Source organism: Rattus norvegicus, chromosome X, assembly GCF_021556685.1.
Source record: "Rattus norvegicus strain SHRSP/BbbUtx chromosome X, alternate assembly SHRSP_T2T, whole genome shotgun sequence".
NCBI classification, from domain to species: Eukaryota; Metazoa; Chordata; class Mammalia; order Rodentia; family Muridae; genus Rattus; species Rattus norvegicus.
In genome coordinates, this window is record NC_141554.1 from 102,203,877 (window position 1) to 102,218,076 (window position 14,200).

Genomic DNA, 14,200 nt, shown 5'->3' on the forward strand with positions numbered 1-14,200 from the left:
CACTTGGCAGACACCACACATGAATCGGCAGCAGCAGCTTTATCTAGAATAAACTGGGAGACTCCACCAATTGGCCTACGTCTGCTGAAGAGGCACAAAGCTAACTGAATATTAGAATTTCTTTAGTGAGTTACTCTCTGTGAAGTTATCACAACAAGCCAGCAAAGATCAGATATTTGGTGCAAGGTCAATCAGTGCTAGAGCATCATCAGCTGAGACTAGCAAAGTGGTACCAAAGTGGTACAAGCCTTCTCCCACGGTCTGTCGTTATATTTATATTCTTTCTAAATGTCACTCATCTTCTCATGAGTCTGCTTCAGTGAAACATTCTCTCACCTGTGTTGGCTTCAGCAAAACATCCTCTTACATGACTATGCTTCAGGAAAACATTTTTTTTTATTTGAGTCTCCAAAGAAACCAGAAATTTCCACTTAAATTCAATGCTTAGGGGGCACTTTTTTTTTAATCTACTAAACCTAATGCCTAACTCCTAGTTTTTTTTTTTTTTCAAATCATCCTTTACAACTGAGTTTGTTAAACTTCTTTATTCCATGCATCTTGTCCTGTCTTTCTTCCAACTTTATTTCCTAGTACCTAGGAAAATCCTACCTGACAGGTTTGCATTTCCTTCTTTTACCCTACCTTCCACTTAGTATTCATTATCTTGTTGGATGTTACTCTTGATCAACCCGCATTTCACAGTGGATGCCTTCCTTGAGCAATTTCTTATTCTACTACAATGTTATCTACTGTCTTGAGGTCATTGAGTTGAAATTCGTAAAAGTTTATTTCACCTTTTTGAACTGGGGACTTTTACCTCCAACATATTGTGCGAATCTTCAGCTAGATTTTCTAGTGCCAAATTAAATTAATCATGTACGACTATACATTCTGTCTCTCTAGACAGATTTGAATTCATCATCTCTTAATTATGTTAGTATATCACACAGATTTCCCAGTGCAATTTAAACTATAGCTTGAAGCCTTTATTGACTCCTGTCTCACTGCCTGCATCTAAGTAGTTGTCCAGCTTTATTCATTCTTTCTAATATATTTTCAATAAGCCTCTATTCTATTATCTCTCTGACAGTCCCTAAATAGTTACTTTTCTACTTCTGTGATAAAACATGACTAAGGCAGCTTTTAGAATAATGGTTTTATTTGGGCTTATGGTTCCAGCAGATTAGAGTCCATGAATGTGGAACAGAAGTTACAGGTATGACAGCTTGAAAGACAATCTAGGAGCTCATACCTTCAATGACAAATAATAAGCCAAGAAAGCAAAGAGGAAATGGAACAAGTCTTTAAACAATCAAAGCCTGCCTTCAGTGACACTTTTCTTACAAGGCCAAACCTCCTAAGTCTCCCCATATGGTGTTTCCAGTTGGGGATTAAGTATTCAAATCCCTGAGACTATGGGGACATCTCTTTAATTTTCCACAGTCCCACAATTCAGGTTCTTATGATTAATTACTAGTTCAGTTTAATTACAATCATGAGTTTTTATATTCTCTCAGCCTTCATCATAGCACTGAAGTTACTACTCTGCCATGCAGTTAATGAACCATTATCTTTCTACCTTAAAACTCCTATGACTGGTCATTTGAATGAAAGTACCCATGTGGAAAACATTGTGTATGATGCCCAACTACTTATCTGCCAATTACTTACATTATTTACCTCACTTCTAAGACAATGCCTTTTTCTCCCTCCCTCTCTCCTTCCTTCCTTCCTTCCTTCTTTCCTTCCTTCCTCCCTTCCTTCCTCCCTTCCTTCCTCTCTCTCCTTTTATTTTTTACAGTAAAATTGTAGTACTTGAAAACTTCAGCCAGCTTTTTGAAATGCCAGTGAGGGTGAATAATTAACTAAATATCTCTAGGACTTAGTTTCATAAGTTTTAGAAAAAGAAACTTCATAAACTAATTTTCAGTTCTAAATAAGATGGCATATGTAAATGTAAATGTCCTCTCACAGGATCTCATGGGCCTCTTTTACCTTGTCTTATAACTTTGTTTTTGTTTTCTTAAATGTTTATATTTCCCTTATTGACAGCTTGATACTATTAGCTACACAAATTCAGTATGTTGAGCCTTCTAAGAGGATACACCATAAGATTATTAAATCATGAAATCAGATTTTTAGTGAATATCTACATGTTCAGTTCTTTTTTGTTTTGTTTTGTTTTTTTTTTTGTTTGTTTTTTTTTTTTTGTTGGGAGGGGTTTTCCGACCGAAGTCAGAAAACCTACTAGACAAATTCTAAAAGAGCTGTAACACTTTTAGTTGACTTTCTAATGTGCGGGAAAACATCCTTTGTGCTGCCACAGCCAGAACCACACGGACACTGCTATGTTCAGTTCTTTAGTTATTGTTTTGTATATCAGTCTCAATATTTCATCAGGCAAAACTTAAGTATAAACATGTTTTAATAAGAACCTTAAAAATAATAATACAGTGTAAGGTGCAGGTTTTATACTATTTTGGCATATAATTGGAAATTCCTGTCTTTACCATGTCAAGAATTCACTCACTTATATTCAATTTATGAACCACTAAGACAGCAAGAGTTAACTGCATTGCTAGGAGTCTAGTCAATCTCCTCCAGATTTTCTTTTCTTTTCTCTTTCTTTCTTTCTTTCTTCCTTCCTTTCTTTCTTTCTTTCTTTCTTTCTTTCTTTCTTTCTTTCTTTCTTTCTTTCTTTCTTTCTTTCTTTCTTTCTTTCTTTCTTTCTTTCTTTCTCCCTTCCTTCCTTCCTTCTTTCCTTCCTTCCTTCCTTTTAAACTATAATGCACTTTCATTTAGATTCTCAGAGTGAACATGCATGAGAATAAAAACACCAGTTGATGTTTTCAGAAGTGTAGAAATTTAACAAACTGATTGCATTGGCTGGACAAACTCCTGGGAATGATTAAGCCTGCAGCTACCTGTAGAGACATGTTATCTGTGTTGTTTTGTTTAAAAGAAATACAGTTGAACTTCATTCTATTTCCTAAATTAAAAGACTGTTTCTAATTTTACGTTTTGTTCCTGCTTGAATAAAATGTTACCAAACTCTATTCAACTTATTTTTATAGTCTATGGAATATATTTTCATTTTTTAATACAGTAAGTGAGCATTTTGAATATAGCATGAAATCTAGTGGAACAGTTGAAACTCCAGTCTCTTCACATGTAAAACAGTGCTTAAATGCTACTGGACTGTTTTCAAGACTGAATTGAGTAAAACTTACTTTTTAATATTTTGTTTACACCATTAGAAACCATCCTTTAAAACCATCTCTAGAAGTTAGTGTTAAGATTCATGTATTGTTCTAGATTCTTACTTCTCACATAAGATGGCAGGATCCTGTAGACTTGATTTATGCAATGTAGCTTTTTAGATGGCATTAGAAATTCAATTCTACTACTTAGAACAGGAATGGAATGAGGAAATACAATTTTTTCAAAGCTTGTGTAGAGGAAACTCTTCTTTTGGAAAGAGAGGAGAAAAGGAAGTCAGGAAGTGGTTGAGTTGGAAGTTGATAGAGCTAAAAGTAAATACATACAAACATTGGGACACTACTAGTATATGTCATTATCTTGAAAAGATGAGCAGTTAAGTATCTTGAGGAAAACAGATGAATGAACTAGATGTTATATTTTTTCATTATCTAACTGGCCACTGGTCAAATAGATAAAGCTGTATAATATAGAATAATCATTGGTGAGAAAGATATTACTCTTCTTTATCTTTGAAATTTTTGCTTCTTTTGATCTAGAAATCATTTATCAATTGAATTGCTCTATAAATTTATGTTTCTGTTTAAATCCTATAAATTGTATTGTCTAAAATATAAGTACAATTTATTAAACATTTAAATCAAACATACAAATTTTTTTTTCTTAACTTGAGTATTTCTTATATACATTTCAAGTGTTATTCCCTTTCCCGGTTTCCGGGCAAACATCCCCCTCCCACCTCCCCTTCCTTATGGGTGTTCCCCTCCCAACCCTCCCCCCAATGCCGTCCTCCCCCCAACAGTCTAGTTCACTGGGGGTTCAGTCTGAGCAGGACCCAGGGCTTCCCCTTCCACTGGTGCTCTTACTAGGATATTCATTGCTACCTATGAGGTCAGAGTCCAGGATCAGTCCATGCATAGTCTTTAGGTAGTGGCTTAGTCCCTGGAAGCTCTGGTTGCTTGGCATTGTTGTACATATGGGGTCTCGAGCCCCTTCAAGCTCTTCCAGTTCTTTCTCTGATACCTTCAACGGGGGTCCTATTCTCAGTTCAGTGGTTTGCTGCTGGCATTCGCCTCTGTATTTGCTGTATTCTGGCTGTGTCTCTCAGGAGTGATCTACATCCGGCTCCTGTCGGTCTGCACTTCTTTGCTTCATCCATCTTGTCTAATTGGGTACCTGTATATGTATGGGCCACATGTAGGTCAGGCTCTGAATGGGAGTTCCTTCAGTCTCTGTTTTAATCTTTGCCTCTCTCTTCCCTGCCAAGGGTATTCTTGTTCCCCTTTAGAGAAGGAGTGAAGCATTCACATTTTGATCATCCGTCTTGAGTTTCATTTGTTCTAGACATCTAGGGTAATTCAAGCATTTGGGCTAATAGCCACTTATCAATGAGTGCATACCATGTATGTCTTTCTGTGATTGGGTTAGCTCACTCAGGATGATATTTTCCAGTTCCAACCATTTGCCTACGAATTTCATAAACTCGTTGTTTTTGATAGCTGAGTAATATTCCATTGTGTAGATGTACCACATTTTCTGTATCCATTCCTCTGTTGAAGGGCATCTGGGTTCTTTCCAGCTTCTGGCTATTATAAATAAGGCTGCGATGAACATAGTGGAGCACGTGTCTTTTTTATATGTTGGGGCATCTTTTGGGTATATGCCCAAGAGAGGTATAGCTGGATCCTCAGGCAGTTCAATGTCCAATTTTCTGAGGAACATCCAGACTGATTTCCAGAATGGTTGTACCAGTCTGCAATCCCACCAACAATGGAGGAGTGTTCCTCTTTCTCCAATTCCTCGCCAGCATCTACTGTCACCTGAGTTTTTGATCTTAGCCATTCTCACTGGTGTGAGGTGAAATATCAGGGTTGTTTTGATTTGCATTTCCCTTATGACTAAAGATGTTGAACATTTCTTTAGGTGTTTCTCAGCCATTCGGCATTCCTCAGCTGTGAATTCTTTGTTTAGCTCTGAACCCCATTTTTTTTTATTAACTTGAGTATTTCTTATATACATTTCAAGTGTTATTCCCTTTCCCGGTTTCCGGGCAAACATCCCCCTCCCCCCTCCCCTTCCTTATGGGTGTTCCCCTCCCAACCCTCCCCCCAATGCCGTCCTCCCCCCAACAGTCTAGTTCACTGGGGGTTCAGTCTTAGCAGGACCCAGGGCTTCCCCTTCCACTGGTGCTCTTACTAGGATATTCATTGCTACCTATGGGGTCAGAGTCCAGGGTCAGTCCATGTATAGTCTTTAGGTAGTGGCTTAGTCCCTGGAAGCTCTGGTTGCTTGGCATTGTTGTACTTTTGGGGTCTCGAGCCCCTTCAAGCTCTTCCAGTTCTTTCTCTGATTCCTTCAACAGGGGACCTATTCTCAGTTCAGTGGTTTGCTGCTGGCATTCGCCTCTGTATTTGCTGTATTCTGGCTGTGTCTCTCAGGAGCGATCTACATCCGGCTAATGTCGGTCTGCACTTCTTTGCTTCATCCATCTTGTCTAATTGGGTGGCTGTATATGTATGGGCCACATGTGGGGCAGGCTCCGAATGGGTGTTCCTTCAGTCACTGTTTTAATCTTTGCCTCTCCCTTCCCTGCCAAGGGTATTCTTTTTCCTCATTTAAAGAAGGAGTGAAGCATTCACATTTTGATCATCCGTCTTGAGTTTCGTTTGTTCTAGGGATCTAGGGTAATTCAAGCATTTGGGCTAATAGCCACTTATCAATGAGTGCATACCATGTATGTCTTTCTGTGATTGGGTTAGCTCACTCAGGATGATATTTTCCAGTTCCAACCATTTGCCTACGAATTTCATAAAGTCGTTGTTTTTGATAGCTGAGTAATATTCCATTGTGTAGATGTACCACATTTTCTGTATCCATTCCTCTGTTGAAGGGCATCTGGGTTCTTTCCAGTTTCTGGCTATTATAAATAAGGCTGCGATGAACATAGTGGAGAACATGTCTCTTTTATATGTTGAGGCATCTTTTGGGTATATGCCCAAGAGAGGTATAGCTGGATCCTCAGGCAGTTCAATGTCCAATTTTCTGAGGAACCTCCAGACTGATTTCCAGAATGGTTTTACCAGTCTGCAATCCCACCAACAATGGAGGAGTGTTCCTCTTTCTCCACATCCTCGCCAGCATCTGCTGTCACCTGAGTTTTTGATCTTAGCCATTCTCACTGGTGTGAGGTGAAATCTCAGGGTTGTTTTGATTTGCATTTCCCTTATGACTAAAGATGTTGAACATTTCTTTAGGTGTTTCTCAGCCATTCGGCATTCCTCAGCTGTGAATTCTTTGTTTAGCTCTGAACCCCATTTTTTAATAGGGTTATTTGTTTCCCTGCGGTCTAACTTCTTGAGTGCTTTGTATATTTTGGATATAAGGCCTCTATCTGTTGTAGGATTGGTAAAGATCTTTTCCCAATCTGTTGGTTGCCGTTTTGTCCTAACCACCGTGTCCTTTGCCTTACAGAAGCTTTGCAGTTTTATGAGATCCCATTTGTCGATTCTTGATCTTAGAGCATAAGCCATTGGTGTTTTGTTCAGGAAATTTTTTCCAGTGCCCATGTGTTCCAGATGCTTCCCTAGTTTTTCTTCTATTAGTTTGAGTGTGTCTGGTTTGATGTGGAGGTCCTTGATCCACTTCGACTTAAGCTTTGTACAGGGTGATAAGCATGGATCGATCTGCATTCTTCTACATGTTGCCCTCCAGTTGAACCAGCACCATTTGCTGAAAATGCTATCTTTTTTCCATTGGATGGTTTTGGCTCCTTTGTCAAAAATCAAGTGACCATAGGTGTGTGGGTTCATTTCTGGGTCTTCAATTCTATTCCATTGGTCTATCTGTCTGTCTCTGTACCAATACCATGCAGTTTTTATCACTATTGCTCTGTAATACTGCTTGAGTTCAGGGATAGTGATTCCCCCTGAAGTCCTTTTATTGTTGAGGATAGTTTTAGCTATCCTATTATTCCAGATGAATTTACAAATTGTTCTGTCTGACTCTTTGAAGAATTGGATTGGTATTTTGATGGGGATTGCATTGAATCTGTAGATTGCTTTTGGTAAAATGGCCATTTTTACTATATTAATCCTGCCAATCCATGAGCATGGGAGATCTTTCCATCTTCTGAAGTCTTCTTCAATTTCTTTCTTCAGTGTCTTGAAGTTCTCATTGTACAGATCTTTTACTTGCTTGGTTAAAGTCACACCGAGGTACTTTGTATCATTTGGGTCTATTATGAAGGGTGTTGTTTCCCTAATTTCTTTCTCGGCTCGTTTCTCTTTTGTGTAGCGGAAGGCTACTGATTTATTTGAGTTAATTTTATACCCAGCCATTTTGCTGAAATTGTTTATCAGCTTTAGTAGTTCTCTGGTGGAACTTTTGGGATCACTTAAATAAACTATCATATCATCTGCAAATAGTGATATTTTGACTTCTTCTTTTCCGATCTGTATCCACTTGACCTCCTTTTGTTGTCTGATTGCTCTGGCTAGAACTTCAAGAACTATATTGAATAAGTAGGGAGAGAGTGGGCAGCCTTGTCTAGTCCCTGATTTTAGTGGGATTGCTTCAAGTTTCTCTCCATTTAGTTTAATGTTAGCAACTGGTTTGCTGTATATGGCTTTTACTATGTTTAGGTATATGCCTTGAGTTCCTATTCTTTCCAGGACTTTTATCATGAAGGGGTGTTGAATTTTGTCAAATGCTTTCTCAGCATCTAATGAAATGATCATGTGATTTTGTTCTTTCAGTTTGTTTATATAATAGATCACGTTGATCTTTTTCCGTATATTAAACCATCCCTGCATGCCTGGAATGAAGCCTACTTGATCATGGTGGATGATTGTTTTGATGTGCTCTTGGATTCGGTTTGCCAGAATTTTATTGAGTATTTTTGCGTCGATATTCATAAGGGAAATTGGTCTGAAGTTCTCTTTCTTTGTTGTGTCTTTGTGTGGTTTAGGTATAAGAGTAATTGTGGCTTCATAGAAGGAATTCGGGAGTGATCCATTTGTTTCAATTTTGTGGAATAGTTTGGATAATATTGGTATGAGGTCTTCTATGAAGGTTTGATAGAATTCTGCACTAAACCTGTCTGGACCTTGGCTCTTTTTGGTTGGGAGACCTTTAATGACTGCTTCTATTTCCTTAGGAGTTATGGGGTTGTTTAACTGGTTTATCTGTTCCTGATTTAACTTCAGTACCTGGTATCTGTCTAGGAAATGGTCCATTTCCTGCAGATTTTCAAGTTTTGTTGAATATAGGCTTTTATAGTAAGATCTGATGATTTTTTGAATTTCCTCTGAATCTGTAGTTATGTCTCCCTTTTCATTTCTGATTTAGTTAATTTGGACACACTCTCTGGGTCCTCTCGTTAGTCTGGCTAAGGGTTTATCTATCTTGTTGATTTTCTCAAAGAACCAACTTTTGGTTCTGTTGATTCTTTCTATGGTCCTTTTTGTTTCTACTTGGTTGATTTCAGCTCTGAGTTTGATTATTTCCTGCCTTCTACTCCTCCTGGGTGTATTTGCTTCTTTTTGTTCTAGAGCTTTTAGGTGTGCTGTCAAGCTGCTGACATATGCTCTTTCCTGTTTCTTTCTGCAGGCACTCAGCGCTATGAGTTTTCCTCTTAGCACAGCTTTCATTGTGTCCCATAAGTTTGGGTATGTTGTACCTTCATTTTCATTAAATTCTAAAAAGTTTTTAATTTCTTTCTTTATTTCTTCCTTGACTAGGTTATCATTGAGTAGAGCATTGTTCAATTTCCACGTATATGTGGGCATTCTTCCTTTATTGTTATTGAAGACCAGTTTTAGGCCGTGGTGGTCTGATAGCACCCATGGGATTATTTCTATCTTTCTGTACCTGTTGAGGCCCGTTTTTTGGCCAACTATATGGTCAATTTTGGAGAAAGTACCATGAGGAGCTGAGAAGAAGGTATATCCTTTTGCTTTAGGATAGAATGTTCTATAAATATCCGTTAAGTCCATTTGGCTCATGACTTCTCTTAGTCTGTCGACATCACTGTTTAATTTCTGTTTCCATGATCTGTCCATTGATGAGAGTGGGGTGTTGAAATCTCCCACTATTATTGTGTGAGGTGCAATATATGTTCTGAGCTTTATTAAGGTTTCTTTTACATATGTAGGTGCCCTTGTATTTGGGGTATAGATATTTAGGATTGAGAGTTCATCTTGGTGGATTTTTCCTTTGATGAATATGAAGTGTCCTTCCTTATCTTTTTTGATGACCTTTAATTGAAAATTGATTTTATTTGACATTAGAATGGCTACTCCAGCTTGCTTTGTCTGACCATTTGCTTGGAAAGTTGTTTTCCAGCCTTTCACTCTGAGGTAGTGTCTGTCTTTGTCTCTGAGGTGTGTTTCCTGTAGGCAGCAGAATGCAGGGTCCTCGTTGCGTATCCAGTTTGTTAATCTATGTCTTTTTATTGGGGAGTTGAGGCCATTGATGTTGAGAGATATTAAGGAATAGTGATTATTGCTTCCTGTCGTATTCATATTTGGATGTGAGGTTATGTTTGTGTGCTTTCACTCTCTTTGTTTTGTTGCCAGGACGATTAGTTTCTTGCTTCTTCTAGGGTATAGCTTGCCTCCTTATGTTGGGCTTTACCATTTATTATCCTTTGTAGTGCTGGATTTGTAGAATGATATTGTGTAAATTTGTTTTTGTCATGGAATATCTTGGTTTCTCCATCTATTTTAATTGAGAGTTTTGCAGGATACAGTAACCTGGGCTGGCATTTGTGTTCTCTTAGGGTCTGTATGACATCAGTCCAGGATCTTCTGGCCTTCATAGTTTCTGGCGAAAAGTCTGGTGTGATTCTGATAGGTCTGCCTTTATATGTTACTTGACCTTTTTCCCTTACTGCTTTTAATATTGTTTCTTTATTTTGTGCATTTGGTGTTTTGACTATTATGTGACGGGAGGTGTTTCTTTTCTGGTCCAATCTATTTGGAGTTCTGTAGGCTTCTTGTATGCCTATGGGTATCTCTTTTTTTAGGTTAGGGAAGTTTTCTTCTATGATTTTGTTGAAGATATTTACTGGTCCTTTGAGCTGGGAGTCTTCACTCTCTTCTATACCTATTATCCTTAGGTTTGATCTTCTCACTGAGTCCTGGATTTCCTGTATGTTTTGGACCAGTAGCTTTTTCCGCTTTACATTATCTTTGACAGTTGAGTCAATGATTTCTATGGAATCTTCTGCTCCTGAGATTCTCTCTTCCATCTCTTGTATTCTGTTGGTGAAGCTTGTATCTACAGCTCCTTGTCTCTTCTTTTGGTTTTCTATATCCAGGGTTGTTTCCATGTGTTCTTTCTTGATTGCTTCTATTTCCATTTTTAATTCCTTCAACTGTTTGATTGTGTTTTCCTGGAATTCTTTCAGCGATTTTGGTGACTCCTCTCTATGGGCTTCTACTTGTTTATTTATGTTTTCCTGGAATTTTTTCAGGGATTTTTGTGATTCCTTTCTGTAGGCTTCTACTTGTTTATTAATGTTTTCCTGTGTTTCTCTAAGGGAGTTCTTCACGTCTTTCTTGAAGTCCTCCAGCATCATGATCAAACATGATTTTTAAACTAGATCTTGCTTTTCTGGTGTGTTTGGATATTCCATGTTTATTTTGGTGGGAGAATTGGGCTCCAATGATGCCATGTAGTCTTGTTTTCTGTTGCTTGGGTTCCTGTGCTTGCCTCTCGCCATCAGATTATCTCTAGTGTTACTTTGTTCTGCTATTTCTGACAGTGGCTAGACTGTCCTATAAGCCTGTGTGTCAGGAGTCCTGTAGACCTGTTTTCCTGTTTTCTTTCAGCCACTTATGGGGACAGAGTCGTTTTCTTTCGGGCGTGTAGTTTTTCCTATCTACAGGTCTTCAGCTGTTCCTGTGGGCCTGTGTCTTGAGTTCACCAGGCAGGTTACTTGCAGCAGAAATGTTGGTCTTACCTGTGGTCCTGAGGCTCAAGTTTGCTTGCGGGGTGCTGCCCAGGAGCTCTCTGCGGCGGCAGCAAACAGGAAGATCTGCGCCGCCCTTTCCAGGAGCTTCTGTGCACTAGGGTTCCAGATGGCATTTTGTGTTTTCCTCTGGCGCCGGAGATGTGTGTGCAGAGTGCAGTCTCTTCTGGTTTCCCAGGCATGTCTGCCTCTCTGAAGGTTTAGCTCTCCCTCCCACGGGATTTGGGTGCAGAGAACTGTTTATCTGGTCTGTTTCTTTCAGGTTCTGGCGGTGTCTCAGGCGCAGGGGTCCTGCTGCTCCTGGGCCCTCCCCTACGGGAACCCAGAGGCCTTATACAGTTTCCTCTTGGGCCAGGGATGTGGGCAGGGGTGGGCAGTGTTGGTGGTCCCTTCTGCTCTGCAGCCTCAGGAGTGCCCACCTTACCAGGCGGTGAGGTCTCTTTCCCACTGGGTTTGGGAGCAGAGAGCTGCTGCCACAAAATTTTTTTTACAAAAACTTTGGATTCTTTGAAAGTTGACTTAAGGGGTTGGGGATTTAGCTCAGTGGTAGAGCGCTTGCCTAGCAAGCACAAGGCCCTGGGTTCGGTCCCCAGTTCTGAAAAAAAGAAAAAAAAAAGAAAGAAAAAATGAAAGTTGACTTAACAAAATGCCTTGTGGTTTTTATCATCTTTTACCTCTGCTTTCTTTTTAATTTAGACAATTAAATGAATGGAGGAATATATTACCAGATCCCTAATATCTTATCATTTCTAGGACTCCTATAAGTCTCTGTGAATCATAGCTTTCTGGATGATTTGGGATTTTAATCCTTTTACAAATTATGCACCAAGATCACTTCGGAAGAGCCAAAGTGTTTTCTGTTGTGGATGATGAGTCACCAGGTAAATTGTAGTTGCAGAACCACATTTCCTGGCAGTGATGAAAGAGGTAGAAAATGCACAGCTTGAATCTCAGGTCTCTGGATGAAATTTCACATCTATATTGCAAACGTCTTTTTCTTTATAGGTGAAACAATTGGAGATTGAGCTCCAGCTATAAATGGGGACTCTTGCAATGTAACGTCGTTTTTTCAACTTAAAGTTCGGTTGAGATTAGTCATGCTATTTACCTTTTTGCCCACCAAAATTCTGTGTTTTCCTTAATGAAAGTAACAAGCTGAGCTGGATTGGTGCAGAAGTCAGCACCTGCCCATTACTGATATAATTTGAAGCTTATCAAAGACAGAAAATATATGATGTGACAATAATCATAAGAATCAAAGGTCATCATGTATTGACAGTTCTTTTTTTCTTTTTATTGGCTATTTTATTTATTTACATTTCAAATGTTGTCCCCTTTCTCAGATAAACCCCCTTTCCCCTTCCCCATTCCCCTGGTACTATGAGGATGATCCCCAACCGACCCACTCATCTTCTCCTACCTTAGCACCTGCTCATTCCCCTACACTGGAGCATCAAGCCTCCACAGGAAGAAGGAGCTCCCCTCCCATTGATACCAAATAAGATAGTCCTCTGCTACATAAGCAGTTGGAGCCATGTGTCCCTCCATGGGTACACTTTGGTTGTTTGTTTAGTCCCTGTGAGCTTTGGGGTGTCTGGGTGGTTGATATTGTTGTTCTTTCTGTGGGGTTGCTATGCTCTTCAGCTCCTTCAGTCGTTCCCCTAACTCCTCTATTTGGGTCCCCTCACTTTGTCCAATGGTTGCCTTGTGCATTTGCATCTGTATTGGTCTGGGTTTGGTGTCTGCAGATAGGATGAATCCCTAGGTGGGGCAGTCTTTGGATGGCCTTTCCTTCAGTCTCTGCTCCACTCTTTGTCCCTGCATTTCCTTTAGACAAGATCAATTCTGGATTAATATTTTTGATATGGGTGGATGGGCCCTCGACCAGGGGCCATGCCTATCCTCTGGATATGGTCTCTACAGTTTCTTCCCTCCGTTGGGTATTTCAGTGGATGTCATCCCTGGTGGGTCCTGGGAACATCTTGAGTCCTTGGCATCTGGGACTTTCTAGTGGCTACCAACTATTGCCCATCCCCACAGTTCTTAATGGTAAGTAAAATGAAGGAAGCTTGATTATTTGAAATGTATTATGAAGTTGTCAGGGTAAGAAAGTTTGCTATGGATGAACATAGTTATTATTGGAGTGACTGATTGAAGGATAACATTGTCTGCTTAGATTTTGAATAGGGGTTGGCTGTATTTTAAAATAAAATTATTTCAAGTTTTATTCAAGTTGAGTCACAGAAAATTTTGTGTAGAGCAATTCACTTTGTCAACTTGTATGTGAAAATTCTAAACAAAATGAAATAAGCCTATAGAGATTTAGGTATAGTGACTTTTACTCATTCCCCCAAGGCATACAGAGGGTCTGCAATATGGAAAACAAATTCCTGTGAACACTATGGCCCCTTACTATTTATTTCATTTTTAATAGATTCTTGAGGATGTTGTGGGAAATGAAAGAAAATGAAAATGTTTCTACTGGCAGTAAGGTTTTAATAACAGAAATTAACAATATGTCATGAAATATAAGAGTTGAAACATTGGATGAAAAAAATTTGGATGAGTATAATGGTATTAAAAATGTTTACAGTGTAAGTTGAGAACCTTACCATACAATAAAACTGGCACGCCCTGAAATACCTTTGGCTAGAGAAAAGAGGAATAAGAAACCATATACATTTGAAAAATCTTGACATAAATATTTGAAGAATTTGTCTTTTTTAAGTTTTCCTTTTTGTACATTTCAAAACTTTCCCCCTTTAATGTGGAAATTCATATCTGTCTATGTGTTTTTGGGGGAGTAGGAGGTAGAACAATATGAGAGACTCCTGGAATGAAGGTCACTGGGGTGAAAAATGGCTAATCTGGAACTGGATCACCCACTGAGGTGAAAGAGAATAATAAGGTATAATCGAATGGCTTCTGAGGGAGGAAAAACAAGAGGATCAATAAAGGCAAATATGTTTTCTTCATGCTTGTTAACATAGTACCTCTGTGGGCACAAAG

The 14,200-nt window shown here is 39.0% G+C and overlaps 1 non-coding gene across 1 annotated transcript; it reads right to left on the reverse strand.

Annotated features, from left to right (window-relative positions):
* Window positions 1-2,216: 2,216 nt before the first annotated feature.
* Window positions 2,217-2,278, reverse strand: LOC120099432 (U7 small nuclear RNA). The gene has a single exon (XR_015647168.1). It is a non-coding gene; the product is annotated as a U7 small nuclear RNA (small nuclear RNA).
* Between the last annotated feature and the right edge of the window lie 11,922 nt (window positions 2,279-14,200).